Here is a 7,258-nt window from a genome sequence, read left to right as displayed (position 1 = left end):
AATGGTGCTGGGAAAACTGGATGTTCACACGCAAAAGAATGAAACTAGACTTTGACGTCTCACCTTATACAAAACTCAACTCAAAATGGCTTAAAGACCCAAAGCATAAAATTGCTAGAAGAAAACATAAGGGACACACTTCAGGACATTGGTCTTGGAAAAGATTTTATGAATATGACTTTAAAAACACAGGCAACAGAGAGTGGGGACGTCCGGCTTCGGAGTGGGAGTCTTCGTTGCGCCAGCGACTAAAAAGAGAATTAAATATGGGTGATGTTGAGAAAGGCAAGAAGATTTTTATTATGAAGTGTTCGCAGTGCCACACCGTTGAAAAGGGAGGCAAGCACAAGACTGGGCCAAATCTCCATGGTCTCTTCGGCGGAAGACAGGTCAGGCCCCTGGATACTCTTACACAGCCGCCAATAAAAACAAAAGCATCATCTGGGGAGAGGATACACTGATGGAGTATTTGGAGAATCCCAAGAAGTACATCCCTGGAACAAAAATGATCTTTGTCGGCATTAAGAAGAAGGAAGAAAGGGCAGACTTAATAGCTTATCTCAAAAAAAGCTACTAATGAGTAATAATTGGCCATTGCCTTATTTATTACAAAACAGAAATGTTTCATGACTTTTTTATGTGTACCATCCTTTAATCTCATACACCAGAATTCAGATCATGAATGACTGACAGAATATTTTGTTGGGCAGTCCTGATTTAAAACTAAGACTGGCTTGTGGTTAAATGAATATGTTCAGTTTTTGAATTTTAATAGTAACTCCAATTCAGTAAATGCTATCACTGTTTACCCTTTTTAAAGATATGATTAGACTTCGTTAGTAATGTTCAACTTTTCACAAAGATGGTGAGTGCCATCTTAAAACTTACTGGAGATTGGTTTTATATTTAGATTTATATAACTGGTTATGTGAATATATTTAAATACTGGGGAAATTCCTTCACTGTCTTAGAACCAAGCAAGATTCACCTGTGTTTTGTGTTCATTTGCCTCTTAAAGGCAAAGGTTGAAGATAAATAAGGTAGCAATGTCCATAGTTTTGGCCTTAACTATGCCAATCTAATTACAATTCCCTGTATTTAAAATGGTTCCTTTTACTTATTGAAAGGCATTTTCGTGTGGTTTATGTGTAATATTAAAGATTATTCAACACCTCTCAAAAAAAAAAAAAACCACAGGCAACAAAAGCAAAAATAAACAGATAAGATTATATCAAACTAAAAAGCTCCTGTACAGCAAAGCAAACAATCAAGAGAGTGAAAAGACAACCTACAGAATGGGGGAAAATATTTGCCAACTATTCATCCTGCAGGGAGATTAATAGCCAGAATATGCAGGAAAATCAAACATCTCAACAGAAAACAAAATAAAACAAAGAATCCAATTTAAAAATGGGCAAACAACCTGAATAGACATTTCTCAAAAGAAGATATACAAATGGTCAACAAATATATGAAAAAAATGCCCAACATCACTAATCATCAGTGAAATGAAAATCAAAACTACAATGAAATATTATCTCACTCCAGTTAGGATGGCTACTATCAAAAAGACAAAAAATAACAAATGCAGGTGAGAATGCAGAGAAAAAGGAACTCATACATTGTTGGTGGAAATGTAAACTAGTACAGCTACTATGGAGAACAGTATGGAGGTTCCTCAAAAAATTACCAATAGAATGACAAGGTGATCCAGCAATTCCGCTACTGGGCGTTTATCCAAAGGAAAGGAAATCAGTATATTGAAGAGATATCTACACTCCATGTTTACTGCAGCACTATTCAAAATTGCCAAGATATAGAATCAACCTGTGTCCAACAACAGATGTATGGATAAGGAAAATATGGAATCCCGTCATTCACAGCAACATGAATGGAACTGAAGGAAAATTATGTTAAGTGAAATCAGCCAGGAACAGAAAGTTAAACACCACATTTTCTCACTCATATGTAGAAAAGCTTTAAAAAAAAAAAAGATCTCCTAGAAATAATAAGTGGAACAGAGGTTACTAGAGACTGGAAAGAGCATGGGGAAGAAAAGGATAAGGAGAGACTCCTTAAAGGCTACAAAATTACAGCTACATAGCAGGATAAGTTCTAGTGTTCTATAGCACCTTAAGATGACTGTAATTTGCAATCGTGTGTATTTTCAAATAGCTAGAAGAGAAGATGTGAAATGTCCCAACAAGAAGAAATAATAAATGTTTGAGATGATGGAATGCTAATTGCCCTGATCTGATCACTATACATTGTATGTACTGAAACATCACATACACCCCATAAATAAGTACAATTACTATGTGTAAATTTAAATAAATAAAAGAATATTCACCATGTAATTTATTTTTATTACTTTTTTTGTCTTTTTGTTTCTTTGTTGGTTTTTTTTTTTTTTTTGGTTTTGTTTACTTTTGTTTGCAATGGAGTCTCCTCTATCGCCCAGGCTGGAGTGCAGTGGCATGATCTCGGCTCACTGCAGAACTCCACCTCCCAGGTTCAAGTAGTTCTCCTGCCTCAGCCTCCTGAGTAGCTGGGGTTACAAGCGTGCACCACCATGCCTGGCTAATTTTTATATTTTTACTAGAGATGGGGTTTCACCAGGTTGGTCAGGCTGGTCTCGAACTCCTGACCTCAAGCGATCCACCCACCTCAGCCTCCCAAAGTGCTGGGATTATAGGCGTGAGCCACTGAGCACAGCCCATTTTTTAACACTTAGGGACAGGATCTTGCTCTGTCACCCAGTGCAGTGGCATAATCATAGCACACTGCAGCCTCAAACTCAAGAGATCCTCCCACCTCAGCCTCCCAAGTGGCTATGACTACAGGCACGTGCTACCATGCATGGCTATTGTCATGTCATTTCTTTTGTCCCTTTTACAACTAGTAAGACATAACTTAGAGATAACTTATACATGATACATATGTATTATATAAGACATAAGTTGACAGCCAGGTGCAGTGGCTCACACCTGTAATCCCAGCACTTTGGGAGACTGAGGCAGGAGGATTGCTGGAGCCCAGGAGTTTGAGACCAGCCTGGGCAACATAGCAAAATCCTGTCTCTACAAAGAAAAATACAAAAAATACTAGCCAGGAGTGGCACACGTTTATAGCCCCAGCTACTCAGGAGGCTGAGGTGGGAGGATCACTTGAGCCTAGGAGGTAGAGGCTGAAGTAACCAAGATCATGCCACTATACTCCAGCCTGGGTGACAGAATGAGACCCTGTCTCAAAAAAAAAAAAAAAGAGAGAAGAAGAAGACATAAGCAAGCTGACAAACAGCAATATCACTTGTTCAGGCACCAGCCTCCCTATGGCTCTTCCCTAAAAAATGCAATGCAGGCCAGGTGTGGTGGCTCACACCTGTAATCCCAGCACTTTGGGAGGCTGAGGCAGGCAGATCACTTGAGGTCAGGGGTTCAAGACCAGCTTGGCCAACATGGTGAAATCTTGTCTCTACTAAAAATACAAAAATTACCTGGGCATGGTGGCACATGCCTGTAGTCCCAGCTACTCAGGAGGCTGAGGTAGGAGAATCGCTTGAACCTGGGAGGCAGAGGTTTCAGTGAGCTGGAATCGAGCCACTGCACTCCAGCCTGGGTGACAGAGCGAGACTCTGTCTTTAAAAACAACAACAACAACAACAAAAAACCACAATGCTTCATAATAATTGCAAGGCCTTTATGTTCTTTCCTGCATATTTCTGCATATCCAAATCCAATATATATTCCTCAGCTTATTTCAACCTCATGCAGCCTCCCAGATCCCAGAATCTGGGAGTAACAAATTTTCTCCTTTTCAGAATTCCCATTTTCCTCTTATGGCACTTCATATTCTACTTAGCGTAAGGGCTTATCTCCAGTAGATGGTAAGCACCTTGTAACCAGGGTTCTTGTCATTTCCACTTTAAGTTACCCACAGAACTTGGCATAGCACTTGGCATTGTAACAAAAGCTCCAAAAATATTTATCAAATGAATAAATAAATAGCTATTTCCAGCTGCTCTTTCCACCCTGCCTTGTTTCAACATCAGTGGACATGCTGATCATGCCAGACAGACATGCTGCTAGAGATCAAAGCCTCAATGGGACCTTTTGAATTATAGGCTGTGGGGGAGGGGAAGGCTCACTGACAACTTGGTAGAAACTATGCCAGATATTTTACTTAAAAAGATACTGTTGGGCAGGTGCAGCGGCTCCCGCCTGTAATCCCAGCACTTTGGGAGGCCAAGGCAGGTGAATAACCTGAGGTCAGGAGTTCAAGGTCAGCCTGGCCAACATAGTGAAATCCCATCTCTACTAAAAATACAAAAAATTAGTCAGGCATGGTGGCAGCCACCTGTAATCCCAGCTACTCAGGAGGCTGAGGCAGGAGAATCGCTTGAACCCTGGAAGTGGAAGTTGCAGTGAGCCGAGATTGCACCATTGCACTCCAGCTTGGGCAACAAGAGCGAAACTCCTTCTCAAAAAAAAAAAAAAGATACTGTTAAGCCGCAGGTCTAAACTTTGATTTATAATCTAACAACAGTCCTAATTGAAATTTTTAGTGTAAAAATTCCAACCACCAGTTTCTCTTGGAACCTGGTTATCCCAGCATATCAATCTGTACATAAGAAATTGATGCAGGCTGGGCTGGGCGTGGTGGCTCATGCCTATAATCCCAGCACTTTGGGAGGCTGAGGCGGGCGGATCATGAGCTCAGGAGTTCGAGACCAGCCTGACCAACATAGTGAAACCCCGTCTCTACTAAAAGTACAAAAATTAGCCCAGCGTAGTGGCACGTGCCTGTAATCCCAGCTACTTGGGAGGCTGAGGCAGGAGACTCGCTTGAACCCGGGAGGCGGAGGTTGCGGTGAGCCAAGATCGCACCATTGCACTACAGCCTGTGGGACAGAGTGAGACTCCGTTTCAAAAAAGAAAGAAAGGAAGGAAGGAAGGAAGGAAGGAATTGGCTCAAGCTAACCAGACTGACTGGGTTGCCTGTGTTGAAACTCAAGATAGTATTTTGAAACATTAAAATAAATTTTGAGCTTCACATGCAATTTATAAGTAGTTTTCTAAGGAATTCCGTTTCCAGAAAACAATCATGTTGAAATCCCAAGAGAGAAAACTTTAATTTCAAAAAAAAAAGACAACCCTTAAAGACAATCAGATCCACAAAACTGGCAGCTGCAGCAGTTTTCAAAATGTCTAAACTGCTTCAACAGGAAGCCAGCCAAAGTTCTGTCCATTCAGGCATAGAACAAACTTACCCTTTAATTCCTTTCTTATTGTGTGGAATACTGGAATATTGCTGTATTGTGAATGCTCTCTAGGCCTGATACTGGGTCAAAGGTGTATTTGGCTTCTAGGGTTTTAGGAAAAACGAGTTTAAGCTTCTGATACCCCAGCATATTTGGATTTGTAGCTGAATCCTTTCTAGCTGTATTAAATAACTAATAAAACAAGGCCATTTTTTCTTTAAAAAAAAAGTTGATACTGTGGTATGCAGGGGTAAAATGGCATGGTATCTGGGACTTGCTTTAAAATACTTCAGCAAAGGGGGAAAAGGAGATGACAGATGAAGAAAATGACAAAGTCTAGACAGTAATTTCATTTGTGTGGTGAGTAGATGGGAGTTCATTGTACTACTTCTCTAACATTTGTGTATGTTTGGATTTTTTCTTTTTGAGTGTTACTTTATTGCAATAACAATTTTAAATTAAAAACAGAAATCTGGACAAACAGTGCCTAGAGTCCTGAATCATTCTTGAGAACTGCAGGGTGTATTCCATCTTAGTGTATCTTAGTTTAATTCTAGACTCATGTCCTTAAAGCTTGCATGCTGGCTCTCAGCTTTGTTGTTTCCTTTAAAAAAAAAAAGTGTTCGCCGGGTGTCGTGGCTCACGCCTGTAATCCCGGAACTTTGGGAGACTGAGGCAGGTGGATCACCTGAGGTCAGGGGTTCGAAACCAGCCTGCCCTACATGGTGAAACCCCAGCTCTATTAAAAATACAAAAATTAGCCAGGCGTGGTGGCGTGCACCTGTAATCCCAGCTTACTCAGGAGGCTGAGGCAGGAGAATCGCTTGAACCTAGGAGGCAGAGGTTGCAGTGAGCCGAGATCATGCCACTGCACTCCAACCTGGGCGACAGAGCAAGACTCCATCTCAGGGAAGAAAATAAAGGTGTCTTTTTTAGCAAGGCATGATGGCACGTGCCTATAGTCCCAGCTACTAGGAAGGCTGAGGTGCAAGGATCTCTTGACCCAGGACAGAGGCTACAGTGAGCTATGATTGTGCCACTGCACTCTAGCCTGGGTGACAGAGCAAGATTCAATCTCTAATAATAATAATAATAATAATAATAATAATAATAATAATACATTTTTAAAATGTTTTTTCAGAAAGTCCAACTCAACCAAGTGAGATGTGCCTGTGGTCCAGGGCACTAAAACACAGTCAGAAATTTCAGGATGGTTCATGACTTCATATCTCATCTCTAAGTTTCTGGGGACACAGTATCTTCTTGGTAGGGGTAGCTTGCTTTCTATTTGTGGTGGACATGTGTTGCTTTTGCTGTCCAGGATTTACACTGCTTCCCGTGATTTAAAAAATCCCTAGATTTCCATATGGGGATTCACCGTAGCCCCATTCTCAGTCCATGATGAGGCCGATTCTATCTTTGGATTTGGGGGTGGAGTTTACGATCAAGAGTAAGTCAGAGCATCCCATTCCCCCAGCCACTGACTTTTTCATAGATGGGCACCTGACCTAAGTCAGGCCAATCAGAATTAAGGGAGGTTCAGGTCTTAGACTTAAACCTATGTTTGTGCTGCCAGGAAGTGAACTCTCTTTCTCATGTGATTTGGTATTGGGTTAATGTGTTCTTGTAGGGCTTGAAGCCATCATGGATGGCCTGCCAATTAATTAAATACAGCAGAAAGTAGCAATATAGCCAATGGATGTGAAAAGACGATAGGTCCTAAAGACATCATGTGTGCTCTGACCAGCTGCCCTTGAAGACTGTTCCTGTCCTTTCTGTTATGTGAGCCAATAAATTACCTGAGTGCTGGCTAATCCATAGTTTAATCACTTCCTCTTATAATTAAGCCACACTGTATAGTCAGATAGCTTGATAATATAGCACTTTCTAAGGTTTGCATGCCAAAACAAGATGCGTAAACTTAAAGCAGAATTCTTACTTATCAAAACACATGAATGAGTTCTGGAACTGTGGCATCATGGTCATTAAATTCTGTGA

At 40.9% G+C, this 7,258-nt stretch overlaps 1 pseudogene; it reads left to right on the top strand.

The window, feature by feature from the left end:
* The first annotated feature begins 202 nt into the window (after positions 1-202).
* LOC112134397 (cytochrome c-like) lies at positions 203-749 on the top strand (annotated as a pseudogene).
* The last annotated feature ends 6,509 nt before the right edge of the window (positions 750-7,258 follow it).

Source organism: Pongo abelii, chromosome 6 (assembly GCF_028885655.2).
Source record: "Pongo abelii isolate AG06213 chromosome 6, NHGRI_mPonAbe1-v2.0_pri, whole genome shotgun sequence".
Taxonomy (NCBI): domain Eukaryota; kingdom Metazoa; phylum Chordata; class Mammalia; order Primates; family Hominidae; genus Pongo; species Pongo abelii.
This window is presented reverse-complemented; position numbering and strand designations above follow the sequence as displayed.